Source organism: Zingiber officinale, chromosome 11A (genome assembly GCF_018446385.1).
Source record: "Zingiber officinale cultivar Zhangliang chromosome 11A, Zo_v1.1, whole genome shotgun sequence".
NCBI classification, from domain to species: Eukaryota; Viridiplantae; Streptophyta; class Magnoliopsida; order Zingiberales; family Zingiberaceae; genus Zingiber; species Zingiber officinale.
Genome location: NC_056006.1, coordinates 53,716,087 through 53,733,498, shown reverse-complemented (window position 1 = coordinate 53,733,498; position 17,412 = coordinate 53,716,087). Strand labels below are relative to the sequence as shown.

The 17,412-nt window shown below is 40.2% G+C and overlaps 1 pseudogene; it reads left to right on the top strand.

Moving 5' to 3' along the window:
* The first annotated feature begins 246 nt into the window (after positions 1-246).
* LOC122033198 lies at positions 247-344 on the top strand (annotated as a pseudogene).
* The last annotated feature ends 17,068 nt before the right edge of the window (positions 345-17,412 follow it).

Genomic DNA, 17,412 nt, shown 5'->3' with positions numbered 1-17,412 from the left:
TTAGCCAATAAAGTTACTGCATCAACATCACTTTTTCCTGATGCTTTTGTTGTAGGGTTCACACAAGAATAGCCACAACTTCTTTCATTAGCCCATTGATGGTGGTTTTGTGCTACACTTTCAATAATCTCCTCGGCTTCATCCAAGCTCTTATTCATAAGTGCCCCTCCAGCAGCTGAATCAAGGGACATCTTTGTATGATAATTGATGTCGTTATAAAATGTATGTAGCACTAACCACCTTTCCAAACCATGATGTGGGCATTGTCTGAGCATACTATTGTATCTATCCCAAGCTTCAAATAAAGATTCAGAGTCCGCTTGCTTGAAGCTTGCAATGAGATTCCTTATATGAGCTGTTTTACTTAGAGGATAGAATTTGTCAAGGAATTGTTGCTCACATTGATCCCATGTGATGATGCTATTTGGAGCCAAAGAGTTTAACCATTGCTTAGCTCTATCTCTCAAGGGAAACCCAAATAATAGTAGGCGCACTGCCTGTAACGCCCGCCCTCCCTGCCACTAAAAGGGACGGAGCTACTTACTTACTTAACTATTCCATGATACATGTATATTTAAAATTTCTTTCTATTAACATAAAGCAGCGGAAATGTCATGAAGTTATACTGGAATGTAACATAAATACAAATGGTTCATGTCAAACATAACAAAATATCATAGCAGGTCTTATTTGTCTTAGCCGAGCCACTGCCACACACACCTCCTTGCCTCTCCTGCAGCTCCCTTAAGTCATTCATCCCTTGCCTTTATCTGTGATACAAGGAAGTAAGCTATGAGCACACAGGCTCAGTAAGATCCTTTCATACTCACAAAAACCGTATCTCAAAGCATAATCATATAAGCATATCATCAATGAAGACATATAGATACAAAACAGGGAAAAATCATAGAAATAAGAATCTTGGCAAATCCACAAGAGTTTACATCAAATATCCATTACAAATATTCCCTCCATCCTAGAACAAGAGATCTAATCCATGGAACAAGGAAAGAATCCCAAAGAATAAGAAAAGAAAAATATCTTGATTCCCAAATCCAAGAAAGATAGGGAAGAAAAAGCTTATCTACGATGAAGAACCATCTTCGGATCCAATCCTCGCTCCCCAGAGTCGAAACATTGAAGATCCACCCTTAGAATCATCGGAAATCCCTCCAAGAAGGTGGAGGAACGCCCAAATATTGAATTCCCCCCAAAAGGAAGAAGATCCCCTCTCAAATCATGAAGGAGGCTTTATATAGATGTGAGGTTTGGGTGCCACACGGCCCCGAGGCACGGCGGTGTGAGGTTCACACGACCAGAGCTATTCCCTTCTCTGCCAACCTTACACGGCCGTGTGTGGTACACGACCGTGGCTTTCTTTTGCCAATGCTCCCCTTGCACGACCATGTAGATCTACATGGCTTGTACTGCCTCTGCCTCTAGAAACCTAGCATGGTCATGTGGTGTACACGGCCAGGGCCCTCTTGCTCACTGGAAATTCTGTACGGCCGTGTGATGTACACGTCCAAGACCTTCCTGGTCTCAGGAAATCTCACATGGTCGTGTGGTGTACACGGCTAGGGCTCCATCTGGTTTCAAATCTTTACACGGCCATATGAGGTTCACACGGCCATGGCAACTTCCATCTATGTTGCATCCACATGGCCAAGGAACTCCACACGGCCTGGGCAACCCCCCATGGCAGGGCCATGTGAGGTACAAGAATGGTGCCTTCCTCCTTTCTTCGCTTGTGGATTTGGCCTTAAACACGAAACCTTCACCAATTTTGACTCCTGTGTACAGAAAATGCACAAAAGCATATATCATAACAAAAGGAGTAAAAATGCTAAAAGGAAAGCTGGAAGTATAAAAATACGTAGATAAAGCATGTGCAAAGTATGTGAATGTGCGTCAAAACATACTAAAAAGTATATACAATCTACGCACATCATCCATCTTGGTTGTGAGCTACTATTTATAATTTATAAGGAACTAATAACATAATCTTCTGTGTGTCTCCTCACACCATGTTATCTACAATATAAATTAAATGAACAACTACACTTAGTGTAAATGTAGACATTTGGCCAATGTGATTCTTATTTCAAAATAAATGTTTATACAAAAGCTAGACTTTTAGTATACACTCTAACAATCTCCTACTTATACTAAAAGACTATGCTACCATAAACACTGCCATAAATCTGATTCCCATCCCCTCAACATGTCGATCAAAATTTTCACCGAAAGGGCCTTAGTGAAAGGATCTGCCAAGTTATCTGTTGATGCAATCTTAGCAACAACAACTTCTCCTCGCTTTACGATATCTCGTATTAGGTGGTACTTGCGCTGAATGTGTTTACTCGCCTTATGGGCTCGTGGTTCTTTCGAGTTTGCTACTGCACCACTATTAACACATTAAATTGTGATGATTTTGGGCAAACCAGGAATCACATCTAAGTCCATTAAAAAGTTCCTGAGCCATACAACTTCTTTGGCTGCCTCAAAGGCTGTCACATACTCAGCTTCTTTGGTTGAGTCTGAAACGCATTTCTGCTTAACACTCCTCCATGCTATGGCTCCACCTCCTAAAGTAAACATATAACCTAAGGTAGACTTACTATTGTCCTATCTGATTGGAAGTCAGAATCCATGTAACCCATAGGGAGCAAATCATCTACTTGGTAAATGAGCATATAATTTCTAATTCTTCTTAGGTACTTTAATATATGATTTACGGCAGCCCAATGTCCCTTTCCTAGATTACTTTGATATCTACTAACCATACCCACGACAAAATAGATATCTGATCTCGTGCATAACATTGCATACATTCGGCTTCCTACAGCTGAAGCATAAGGAAGTGCCTTCATTTCCTCTATCTCTTTTGATGTCTTACGAGACATCTCTTTAGATAAAGATACTCCATGCCGAAAAGGTAGAAAACCTTTCTTGGAGTCTTGCATGCTAAAATGAGCTAGGATAGTATCAATATATGAAGCTTGGGATAAGTACAACATTCTTTTCTTGCGATCCCTTATTACTTTGATCTCAAGAATATGTCCTCCCAAGTCCTTCATATCGAATTGCTTGGACAACCATGTCTTACTTCTAACAACACTTTGATATCGTTTCCAATTAACAAAATGTCATCTACGTATAGTACAAGAAATATCACCACATTTTCATCACACTTCTTCTCTACACAAGACTCATCCGGACAATGAATCAATTCACAAGACTGAATTACTTCATTTAATCGGCTGTTCCAAAATCTTGAAGCTTGCTTCAGTCCATAAATAGACCGATTGAGCTTACATAAAAGATGCTCTTTATGCTTTCCAATAAACCCCTCTGGATGCTTTATATGGATGTTTGCTTCAAAACTTCCGTTAAGGAAAGCTGTCTTGACATCAATTTGCCAAACCTCATAATCCATATGAGCAGTAATAGATAAGAGTATCTTGATAGACTTAAGCATAACTACTAGTGAAAAGGTTTCCTCATAATCGATTCCCTCTTTCTAAGTATACCCCTTCGCAACAAGCCTTGTTTTGAAAGTTTCTACCTTCCCGTCTGTCCCTCTTTTCCTTTTGTAGATCCATTTATATCCAATAGCTTTTACACCATTTGATGGTTCTACTAGCTCCCAGACTTTATCAGAATACATAGATTCTATTTCTAAATTCATTGCTCTTTGCCAAGATGTTGTATCTTTATCTTGGAGTGCTTCGTCATATGTTCGGGGATCAGGTTCATGTTTACCTGGGATCAAGTTCGAAGACTCTCCTAAAACATGAATCTTTCAGGTTGTCTCACAACCCTCCCACTACGACAAGGCACTATCTGAAGTTGTGTATCATTTGTGATACGTGTTATAGTGTCTTGTGATATTTCATCTTGCACTGTTGGTACTAAAGTAGACGTGTCCTCTCTCATTTCTTCTAGAACAATTTCACTCATGGGCTTGTGGTTTATTACATAGTCCTCTTCTAAAAATCGGGCATTAGTGCTAACAATGACCTTCTGATCTTTAGGACTATAAAATAAACCCCTTTTGTTCTTTTAGGATAATCTATAAACATGCGAACTTCGGTATGAGATTCCAACTTATCAGCATCTCCCTTCAGCACATGTGCTGGATTACCCCAAATCCGGGCATCACTTAGACAAGGCTTACGCTCATTCTACAATTCCGTGGGAGTAGAGGGTACTGATTTAGAAGGTACCAAGTTCAGAATATACACTGTCGTTTCAAAAGCATATCCCCAGAACGAACTTGGTAATTCTGAATAACTCATCATCGATCTAACCATTTCCATAAGAGTCATATCCCATCGTTCTGCCACACCATTTTGTTGAGGTGTACTAGGTGCAGACAATTGAGATTGAATCCCAACCTCTGATAAGTAATTCCTAAACTCTCGTGAGAGATACTCGCCACCACGATTAGATCGTAGTGTCTTGATACTTTTACCATGACGTTTCTCCACATCTGCCTTGTACTCTTTGAACTTATCAAAGCACTCAGACTTGCGGCGCATCAAGTAAATGTACCCATATCTCGAATAATCATCTATAAAAGAGACAAAATATTTGAAACCACCTCTCGCCTGGATAGTCATAGGTCCACACAAATCAGAATGAACCAATTCCAACACATCTTTTGCTCTATACCCCTTGGCCTTAAAAGGTCTTTTGGTCATTTTTCCTTCCAAACAAGATTCGCAGGTTGGAAAGTTTTCCAACACTAATAAACCCAAGAGTCCATCGGCTATTAGCCTTTAAATCCTACTTAAGTTAATATAACCAAGTTTTAGATGCCAAAGATATGTTTGGTTCATTTTCGAAGGTTCCTTTCTCTTATTAGAATTAGAGAATGTGTTATTAATTTCCATTTGTTGTTTTGTGGGAGTTATCGGATTTAGAGTATACAAATTGTCATATAATGTACCAGAATAGATAACTACTCTATTTTTCTTGATAACCACTTTATCATCAAAAGAAATAGTATATCCATCCAAAAATAATTTAGAAACTGAAATTAAATTCTTTCTAAAACTTGGTACAAAAAGATAATTTGTCAAAATCAAAGTTCTATTCCTATCAAATGATAAGTAAACATCTCCCACTGTAACAACCGCCACTTTCGTAGCATTGCCCATGTAGACGGTTATCTCTCCTTCATATAGTCGTCAGGTTTCCTGGAACCCTTTTATTGTTCTCTTTCCTACGAGGATAGTTTGTCTTCCAACGTCCAGACTGCTTGCAAATGAAGCACTTGCCCTTTGGCTTCTTCACTCCTGCTTTTAGTCTAGTACCTAGATATCGATTCACTTTCTTTGCCGAGCCAGCTTGTTTCTTTTTCTTCTTCTTGGCTTTCGACTTAGAAGTAGAAACATTTTCAACAAAGTGAATTTGAGAATTATGACAAAATAGCCCTTCTGCTGCCTGAAGTTCTGTCAATAGTTCCGCCAATGAATAAATCCTTTTATTCATATTGTAGTTCATGTGGAACTGCTCAAAACTTTTGGGTAGCGTTTGGAGAATAATATCGACCTAAGTTTCCCCATCGATTTCAGCTCCAAGGATTTGTATCTCGTTCAAGTAAGCCATCATTTTGAGGATATAATCTCCTACGAGTATTCCCTCTGACATGGTGGCTGTCATTAAGTTTCTCATAGCCTCTTGCCTAGCAGTCCGATTCTGGTGTCCGAAGAGTTCCTTGAGATTGTACATCATGTTATAGGCAGTAGGCATGGACTGATGCTGATGTTGCAGCACATTTGACATAGAAGCCAAAATGTAACACCGTCCCATCTCATCTGTCTTTACCCATTTCTTATGATACTCAATCTCCTCTTCACTAGAATCACTATTAGGCTCATTAGGAAAGACCTCTAAGAGTACAAACTTATAGCCTTCAGTAGTTAGGACAATGTCCAGGTTTCTTTTCCAATCTATGTAATTTGGACTAGTAAGTTTGTTCTCTTTCACGGAAATAGGTACATATGTATAAAAACTGGTTTGAGAGGTAAAAACTCTCAAACCGCATAACAAGCATACAACCATCATGAGTTTAATCCTCAAAAGATGAGGTAAACTCACCAAACAGCTCACTCTCATGTCTCATGATCAACACCCTTGAGCACATGTCACTCAGTGTGGTGCATTCACACTTGCATGCAATCAAACACAACTCCACATCCACTTGAGCACATGTCATTCAACGTGTAGCACTCCCACATGCACTCGCTCACAATCCACATCACAATGCACGTTCTTATCACATCACATACACACTTAAACTCTCTTTTTCATGCACGTTCTTTGCCGAGCCAGCTTGTTTCTTTTTCTTCTTCTTGGCTTTCGACTTAGAAGTAGAAACATTTTCAACAAAGTAAATTTGAGAAATTATGACAAAATAGCCCTTCTGCTGCCTGAAGTTCTGTCAATAGTTCTGCCAATGAATAAATCCTTTTATTCATATTGTAGTTCATGTGGAACTGCTCAAAACTTTTGGGTAGCGTTTGGAGAATAATATCGACCTAAGTTTCCCCATCGATTTCAGCTCCAAGGATTTGTATCTCGTTCAAGTAAGCCATCATTTTGAGGATATAATCTCCTACGAGTATTCCCTCTGACATGGTGGCTGTCATTAAGTTTCTCATAGCCTCTTGCCTAGCAGTCCGATTCTGGTGTCCGAAGAGTTCCTTGAGATTGTACATCATGTTATAGGCAGTAGGCATGGACTGATGCTGATGTTGCAGCACATTTGACATAGAAGCCAAAATGTAACACCGTCCCATCTCATCTGTCTTTACCCATTTCTTATGATACTCAATCTCCTCTTCACTAGAATCACTATTAGGCTCATTAGGAAAGACCTCTAAGAGTACAAACTTATAGCCTTCAGTAGTTAGGACAATGTCCAGGTTTCTTTTCCAATCTATGTAATTTGGACTAGTAAGTTTGTTCTCTTTCACGGAAATAGGTACATATGTATAAAAACTGGTTTGAGAGGTAAAAACTCTCAAACCGCATAACAAGCATACAACCATCATGAGTTTAATCCTCAAAAGATGAGGTAAACTCACCAAACAGCTCACTCTCATGTCTCATGATCAACACCCTTGAGCACATGTCACTCAGTGTTGTGCATTCACACTTGCATGCAATCAAACACAACTCCACATCCACTTGAGCACATGTCATTCAACGTGTAGCACTCCCACATGCACTCGCTCACAATCCACATCACAATGCACGTTCTTATCACATCACATACACACTTAAACTCTCTTTTTCATGTAGATAAATCAAAACAAAACAAAAGAAACCATGCATCAAAAACAAGGTACCCAATCAAAGCACGTTGAGGTAAGCTCCCAAGCCATCACGCCAAGCTCCAGAAAGTTAGCTTCAAATAGAAATCCACATCGGCAATCAAACTCCAAGTGCAATTGTCAAAATATCAAGCTTCGGACATCAAGTGCAGTGGGCTCAAAAATTCGGACAGCTAGTGCTTTGAGCACCAAAATTCGGACAGTATCTAACAGCTCCCATTTCCTTCAAGTACAGTCAGCTTCATACCTTCAAATACCCTCCAACAATAGCCTACAACCTGCAAATGAAGATCTCTATGGAGGTTTTAAGTCTACAAACCGATAGGTATATATTTGGACCTTCCGAAATAGCCAATCCACATCCGGTGCAATGACTTGATACCGGCACCTATTTCTAGCTTCCTATATGTAATAGATTGAGCTAGAGATGCCTAGATGTCGGGCCTTCGCCATTCTACCACCACCCTTGTAATGCCTTCCAAAAATATGATGCAACTCCTCAAAGGACTTGAAGTTGTACTTGATTTCCAACCATCTCTTTACCTTGCACCAAAGTTCACAAGCTACCAGGCATTGAAAGAAGAGATGTTGATTTGTTTCATGTTGTTGATGGCACATGTCACAATTCTTGTTTGGCTCATACTCCATTCTATCCTTGGTTCTCAATCTCCCATGAGCTAGCATCCATAGTGCGAAGCGGTGTTTTGGCATGATTTCCGGTCTCCACACCATGGATTTCCATAGAACCTCCGACTCTCTTGGCATGAAGAAAGTGTATGCATTCTTAACTCCATTTTGTGCCCCAACAAACCAATCCATCATCCTCATATTTGCACTTCCAACGCCACTAGAGGTTCTCAAGATCTTGATCCGAATTTCTATAAGCCTCTTGATCAAAGGGGAGTCCGAAGCCTTGCTTTCCCATGCCCAAAAATCTGCACCTTTTACATAATGATGATGCACCCAATTTATCCATAAAGAATCTGTTTTGGACTGAATATTCCTTAAGATTTTGCTCAACAAAGCCTCATTCCATGCAAGAAGATCCCTAAGACCATATCCTCCATCTTGTTTAGGTAAGCAAATTTTTTCCAAGATATGGGAGGACATTTGGAGGACCAAACAAACGTACGGAAAAGTGCTTTGATCTTGTCTACAACTCCATTAGGAATTGGAAGCATAGAAAGCCAAAAGCATTCCATTCCTTGTAGGACCGTACCTATCAATTCCAATCTTTCGGCATAAGACAAAGTATGTTTTGGCCACGCATTTATCTTCCTTGTGATAGCCTCTAAGAGCGGTCCATAATTTGCAATCCTCAATTTTTCCGCCGCCAATGGAATGCCCAAATATCGGAAAGGGAAAGAACCTTCTTGAAAACCCAAAAGATCAAGAATTTGTGCCTTCACTCTTGCTTCTACACCAGCCATGAAAATCTGCGTTTTTTTGTGGATTTGCCTTTAGTCCCGAAGCTTTCCAAAGAAATCCAAGCAATCCGCTAAGTGTTGTGTAGAAGAAGTATCCGCTCGACAAAATAGCATAAGATCATCCGCATAAACTTGGTGAGTAATGCCCACCTCCTTGCACATTGGATGGTAATGAAAAGATGACAAACTAGAGGTAGCTTTGAGTTTTCTTGATAATACCTCAATACATAATCCAAACAATAGGGGAGAGAGGGGATCCCCTTGTCTAAGTCCTCTTTGCCCACTGAAGAAGCCATAAACCCCACCATTAAGAGAGATTGAATAAGAGACCATAGTGACATATTCCTTAATCCAATTGCAATATCGTTGGGGAAAACCAAAATCAACGAGTGTGGACATAAGAAAATCCCAATCCACCATGTCAAAGGTTTTTTTCAAGTCAACTTTAATCATGCATCTAGGAGAAATTCTCTTCCTTGCATATTTCCGAAGCAATTCTTGGGTCAAGTATATGTTGTCGCCTATGGAGCGCCCCTTTATAAATGCTACTTGAGCCGGATCCAATAAGAAATCCATAACTTTCGATAACCGAGCAGCAAGTATCTTTGAGATAACTTTATAAAAGACATTGCAACATGAAATTGGTCTATAGTCCGCTACCCCCACCACATGGTCCCCTTTTGGCACAAGAGATATCAAAGAGTGGTTCCATTGCTTTAGTAGTTTCCCACTCTAAAAAAATTCCTGCCCAGCTGCAATAAAATCATTACCAATAATATCCCAAGATGAGGTAAAGAATTTCGAACCGTAGCCATCTGGACCCGGGGCTTTTCCACACCCAATGTCATGCAAAGCGACTTTTATCTCTTCTAGCGTGACCGACTTGCTTAGGTTCTCAGTTTGCCCCAAAGTGAGCTTCCTTCCGGTGATCTCATTGCTGTCCAAAAAAGTATTTGCCTCTTTTTAAAATCCCAACACATTCCTTTGGGTAAGTGTTGGTGATCTCATTCTACCCAACACATTCCTATTTGCCTTCTAAGTGCACTGAACTCAAGTTCAGGTAAGGGTTTAGTGAAAATGTCAGCTAGGTTTGATTTGGACTCAACATAGCTGAGTACAATTTCACCCTTACCCACATGATCTCTTATAAAATGGTGTTTTACCTCTATGTGTTTGGTCCTGGAACGGTGAATTGGATTTTTGGTTAAGTTAATTTAATTTATATTGTCAATTAAATTTTTTGTATTTTTGTATTCTAGCTGATAATCTTTTAGTGTATGCATCATCCACAAAAGTTGGGAGGCACATTTTCCTAGTGTTGTGTATTCAGCTTTAGTAGTGGATAGAGCAACACAGTGTTGCTTTCTACTTGACCAACTTACTAGGCACTGACCTAGAATTTGGCAGCTCCCACTTGAGCTTTTTCTGTCTAACTTGCACCCGGCATAATCTGAATCAGAGTAGCCAACAAGGTCAAGGTTTTTGGAGGTAAGTGGTTGGATCTGGTTGTGAATTTGAGCGTTCAATCTTCTTTATAGTGTTGATTGGGTAATGGTTTTTGGGAGGCAGTGACGGTGCTTTGGGTTTCGGCCACCACAGCTCCATTAGGGATCACTTTCTTCGTTGGATCTGTGATCAACACCAGCGATTGAAGAGAAAGAGGTAAGGGGTGCTATTCTTGTTCTTGGATTTTTGGTGAGGAATAGATTGCCCGGTTGATTTCTTGTTCTTCTTGTTGTAGAATAGAGAAATGCATGGATTGTGGACTTCCCTGTTGCCATTCACTGTCTCTTCACTTCTAGTAGCTGTGGAGGTCTTGATTGAAGAGGTGGGGATCAATTTAGGTGAGTTTTCTTTGGTGATGTATCTCTAGATCCTTCTATTATTGCTCTGTTCTATCAGTGTTGTTAATGGATATGAGATCATGTTTAGTTTAGAGCACATGGAAGCATGTAGAGGGATTCGTTGTAGTTGGATGCTCTTGTGTTGGATTAATTGATGACTGGTAGGTTATGTTTGGAAAGATTGAAGGAGTTATAAGGAGATTTGATTAGTGATCGATTAGTGAGAATTAAGGAAATCAATTGAGATGTAGGTTGATAAGGATTTGTATTGTATTATGATGGAGATTTCGTGATCTGGGTTTATTTGGATAAATTGTGATTAGTGGTTTAGAAGGATTTATGATGAGTTTGGACTAGTGTTTGATTGATGATGATTTATGTGAATTGGATTTAAGATGTGTTAATTGTGAGATAGGATTGATTCATTTGTGTGTTTGGAGATTAGTGTGCATTTTGTTGATGTATTGGTTGTTGATGATGATGTTAGGTTGTTGTGGATTTATGATGGGGATTTAATTTTATGATAGGTTATTGTGGGTGGATTTCATTATGTGGTGGATTGGTATTTAAGAGATGGATTTGTTATTGGAATTAAATAATGTGTTGATTTGGAGGATTAGTCAGAGATCAGTTTTGATTGGAGTGATCCTATTGGGTTAGGGATTTTATTTAGCTATTTAGTTCATATTAATGTAGCTAAATAAAATATAAATATATTGATTGCTGCAGGACTTGGATTCGGGACGAGGGTCTCGACGCGGGATTACTTGGCACGATCTACATTTTAAGGCGGGTATTTCTTCCTTGGCCTCTATGTAGACTTTCTTGTACTCAGTACATGGTTATTATTTGACGGATTAGGTTACTTTACCCTATATCGTGTTCAATTGCTGTTTTTCCTGCTTGTTTCTTTTGCTTGAGCTTAGAGATGATCTATTTAATTCATATACAGTCTCTACTCTTGATATCTACTCTGTTGTGATTACACGTGTAGAGTATGCCTTGTAGGGATTGTCGGGTTGTTGGTATTACCATGCTGATTGGGTATATGATGTTGACTGTACATAGGTGGTGATGTGTTATAGGTGTCATCTTGTTGACCATGCATTTACATGGGGTGTGTACATACGTATTTGTCATGTACTTTTGGAGGAGTTGTGTTGATTGTATGTTTGGGGTATATACACACGTCTGTTGTGTTTTTATAGGAGGATACATGTTGATTGTACTTATATTTTTGTGTACATGTGTCTGGTGGGATTATTGGAGATTTTTGGTTGATTATACATGTGTAGTGTGTACATATGTTTGGTGGGATACGTGGAGGTATCATGACGATTATACTCTTGTTGGAGGTATTTATGAGGTTTGGGGTTGTTGCATGGATGATGATTATATATATATATATCATGTTCATCATTCATTGCATCTGATGACCATTATCTCCCTTGTGGTGAGAGAGTCATCAGTTGGTTTGGTTTAGCGCCGCACACTCGGCCACTCATGGGTAGTGGTAGCTAGAGCAGTTGCCGCTCGTCCTGTCGTGCCACCCGGTCACGAGGTTTAGTGAGATCCGGCGTTGTGAGCAATCAGGGACCCTGATGCTATGTAGCTAGATAGCTATTAGCGGACTGTCCGCCTCGACTACTATATAGTGGGCTGGAGGGTAGTACAGTCGTCACAGACCCAAGCCTCTCGGCCATACAGGGGTCGTGGTGTTCGGAGAGGTGGCGGGGGTGACCATGGAGCATGCATGCACTTTTGCATATGATGCACGGTGCATCTGGGGGTTATATTTGCATACATGCCTAGTAGATACTAGTTGCATGTGATTGTCGTTGTTGCACTTGATTGAGATATGGTTGTTGCATTTGGTTGTCATACTGCATACATGTCATTTATTTTACAGGTATATGCAGTCGTATTTATATTGCACAGGTATCACGGGTATATGTGAGTTTACTGATCATTGTACCTTGTGTCGTTTCCAGATTGGGTATGTATCTGTCATTATGCTAGTTGTGGTTTGTACAGTTTATGTCAGGTTATTATGTCAGGTATGTTCAGATGCATTGATTATGATAGTATGATCATGTTCTTATTCCCTACTGAGACTGTATACTTGTAATCTCCATGTTGTTTATGGACCATGCACTATCTTTTCTATTACCCGCTGAGTTATCTATACTCACCACCGCATGTATACATTTATGTTTTCAGGTAGCCTGTAGATGGTTGGTGTCGCTCGGAGTATCCTGTCTGCCGGGTCCTACGTCACATCCGAAGACTGTGTTCGTTTTCTATTGTATATTCTTTTCTTATTTGTGGCATTGTATTTGTGTTTAGCCATGTGGCTATCTTATTCTTTTGGTGTTGTATTTGTGTTTAAGCCATGCCGGCATGCATTGTATCTATTTGTCTTGTGTGGGCTTTCCGTTTTCATTTTTCCGCTGTGTTGGTTTTTAGTACAGCCGTGTGGGCTATTTTATATATAACTGCGTGGTTGTGATTGTTTCATTTCAGCCATGTGGGCTGTTATTATAACTGCGTGGTTGTGTATATAAATATTCCAGCCGCATTTGGCTGATGTATTTTGCTTGTAGTGATGCTTCATATTGTCACTGGTACAAGGGAGACTCTACCGGATTTTTGTCTGGCAGGGACTCCTTTGGGGCGTGACAATTTAGTGGTATCAGAGCGGGTACGATACCTGTCTTGCTATGTGTTCTGATTTTTCGAGATTTATATGATACCAATTAGTGGTATCAGAGCAGGTACGATGCCTGTTATTCGTGTCTTTGGATTTCGTATTTCGGTTTTCTTGATGTGACTTTTCGGATTTTGGGACCAGGCAGCAGCAGGACATCTCCAGGCTATAGGAGGTATGTTTGCATATTGTTATCATACATTTCTGTTGGTGTATGTATTGTTGCCCGTGATAGTTAGTTATGACATGTGTTAGTACTCTCTGGTTAGTACATGCCTATTTGTTCGTACCATGCATTTCATGGGTGGGGTCAATCTCTGATCACGGTTGACCCTAATGGAGATCAAGGATTTACAGTCTCAGGGGATTCTTCATATCATACTACTAGTTGTGTTAGTTATTGCTACTATTAGTTGGTTGAGATTTAGAGTCACATATCAGTGTCTATTATTATTAACTGGGTAGTGGAGTGTATCGGTATACTCATATTGACTCAGTTAGTAGAGTACCAGTTTACTCCTGTTGAGGATTGTTTTACCTGGTTGACTGGTATAGTTGGGGCTTGACTTATTTTAGTTGGTTCTGTGTTCCTGTTAGTTTGATCAGTAGAGCACTAATTTGGATTCTTTCAGTTCTGTCTGTAGAGGATTGATTTACCCAAGTTGACTTTGGTGGTTGGGTATCGATTTACCTTAGTTAGTTTCATCAGTGGATGATTGATGTACCCTTGTTGGATCATATAGTAGTTGACCGATTTATTTTATTGGTCCGACCAGTAGGGGATTGACTTACTCTATTTTTAGAGACTCCTATCTTTGGGATACTCGTGCTGGGTTAGGTATTTTGGGAGACATACTTGAGTACATGACTTGTACAGTCATGGGACGGACTGACTTGCCGTATACCATTGTCGGCTTGGTTAGCTTGTAGAGGATTATCATATCCTATTCCATGGGGACTTTGACCATGGGTTGTCTGTACCTGATAGGATGACTTAGAAGGTACATTTGGATATGATACCTCCATTAATGTGGGAAAAGTGTAAGACTATATGCTTAACACTTATGAGATACATCCATTACTGGGGTGTATGAGTTGGACAGTACATTTGGATATATGATTTGTACCGACATGAGAGAGTTGAAATTAGCTGCTTAACCTTTACGTGACCCGGTACCATGTGAAGGAAGAAGCAGAGAATGTTTTTGGAGATCAGGCCATCACTTAGTGATTTCCTTGAGGTGTTTGGAGAGAGAGTACCTCTTTACCTTGTGTACATTGCTCAATACTGGAGGTTACTGAACCTCAGATGGAGCAATCATAGTAATAAGGGGTACAAGACAATGGTTAGACGACTCAGTTAACATTGTCTCTATCAAGTAACTTAAGACCTTGACCACGTGATCATTTTACCAGATCTTGTAGTCTATATCTCATATTAGAGGGTTTGACCTTTTATCGGTATTTGTCGAGGGACATTTATAGATGAAGGTTGTGGAGATATCTTCTGGATGGATAGACTCTTAGTCAGGAGGTGGTGTGAATCTTTGGACTTGGGATTGACATCCTTTTACTGTGGATATTTGAGTACCTAAGAGGATGAGATGATGAGATTTGACAGACTTTTTGGGATACAGCTAGTTTGTTGGCAATAGGTGTTGAGGGTTGGATGCTTTTCTTTTACTCTATCGTTGTTTAGAGGACTATCTGGTATGATTGATTGATGTTGAGGATGATTGGAGTTGGTGGATATTGGAAGATCAGATGTGGTGATAGGTTGCCTTTTGATGATCTATTGGTGGATATTTGGTTTGATGGTCTACTATTTGGTGTGTGAGGTTGATAGAGACATGAGGAGTAGCACTTGTGTGATATTTATGGATTTAGTGATTTGTAGTTGGTGATTAGATTACAGACTTGTTGCCGATGATCTTATGGTGGAGTAAGCTCGTGGTACGTACATTATGAGTCCTTGGTGTTACCATTTAGGCATACCGTGCCTAGATGTTTACATGGACTCAGTGTACATGGTATTTTTAGGGTTTGGATCAGTTTTCATTGTCTTTATTGGCGAGGTGGTGATCTATTCCCGATCCGAGGTGGATCACGTACACTAGCTTCGCATAGTTCTAGAGATGTTTCGACGGGAACATCTATATGTGCAGTTAGTAGTACGTATTGTGATTGTCTTCTATGAGATTTCTAGGACATGTTGTCTTTAGTAGAGGGATATAAGTGGATCCGCAGGAGTTGGAGGTTGTTACCAGTTGAGAGTAGTCATAGTCTATACCGGAGACTCGCAGCTTCCTTGGTCTGGTTGGATATTACTGGAGATTGGATTGAGAGTTTCTCTAGCATTGTTATGTCGTTGATTGGACTGTCTAAGAAGGGAATAGAACTTTCTTGGACGGATGCTTGCGAGATCAGTTTAGATAGTTGCACATGTATTAGCGGTACTTTCTAGTGTAGACGGATTTGCACTCTACACAGATGTATCGTATCAGGGGTTTGGTGTAGTTTCGACATAGCATGAGCGGAGTAGTCTCGTGTTAGTAGTGAGAATTCTCGTGTACTGAGAATTGGATTATTTGATTTTCATGGGAGATTATGTGTGTTTCCGAGTCACTTCTTATCCGGGAGAAGTTACTGCAGGAAATACCTTGATCTGAATTTGTGATACATTCGGGTGACATCTGATGTATGGAGGTTTGGAGCGTTCTTATTGGTGGATTTTCATGAAGGAAGACATCGTGGATTTTGTAGCTTGATGTCTAGCGTGTCAGCACGTAGAGGTTGAATATCAGAGACTAGCAGGATTATCTTCGTTGATTTGGATGCTAGAGTAGAGTTGGGAGCATGTTTTGACAGATTTGTCGTGGGATTATCCAGGACAATGAGATGATATGATGCTTTAGTTAATCATTGTTGGTTGACTAGTTGTCTCTTTAGCTATCGATTTGTAGGACATATTCTTTTGGATTGAGTAGCAGGATTATACTCTAGAGGGATTTTCAGACTGGATGATGTATCTCTGAGTATTGTTTTGGATGGAGATCAGTGATTTCATGTCATGATTTTGATTATGTTTACAGAAGACTTTGGATTAGGAGTTGCACTTTAGTATAGTTGTTCATCTCAGACTGATGGATAGTTTGAGCGCTCTATACAGGTGTTGGAGGATTTATTGATAGTGGATTTTGGATTTCAGAGGTAGTTGATTTATCCCGCAGTTGGCTAGATTGCAGAGTGGGAGTAGCGGGAGTAGGGTGAGTTCATAGTTCACAGAGTCGTCGCTATTCATTTGGAGATGGATTGTCATGTTTGGAGATATGTTTATGATACTAGGGTGGAGTAGTAGATGAGGATGCTGTTTGGTTATTATACTTGGAGTGAGTGGTATATAAGTATGTGATTTGGATGTTACCCTTGGATGAGGATCCCTGAGTTGACCAGTAAATTTGGGGACCAAATTTTTATTAGTGGGGGAGAATGTAAAATATCGCAAAATTAAAATAATAAATGTTATTGGACGAAAAATCTTATTGGAGTTTTCAGGAATTTTTAGGAATTTTTCGGGATTTAAACGGAGCCCGTATGACTTATTTTGGAAGGATGAATGGGGGGCTAAGCGGAGCCTATTTGGGATACCCATTTAAATGGGAGTTGATTAAAGATTTAACTTAAGATTAATTAAATTAAACCTAGGTTTTATTTTCTTTCATTTCTTTCCTCCCGATTCACTTTCTTCCCTGACTCATCTCTCCCGAAGCCCCTTCTCGCGCGACACCCTCTTCCCCGACGCCGACGCCGACGCCATAGGGGGGCTGATCGCCGGGGCTGAGCATCCTTCTCCTCCACCGCTGGAGTTCGTCCGGTGGTCGTGCTTCCTCCCGAGTCATCGTATCTGCGCGGGCAGTATCTCGGTCAAAAGAGGGGGAGATTCGAGCCCTAGACCACGGTCGCTGGCGCAAATCCTCCCTTCCAGAGCTGTTACCATCGTCTCCGAGCCGTCTCGATCATCTTCTCTTCTTCACCGTCAGCACAACCCCTTCTTTCTCTCGATCTCGCGGATACCGATCGCCCTTCTT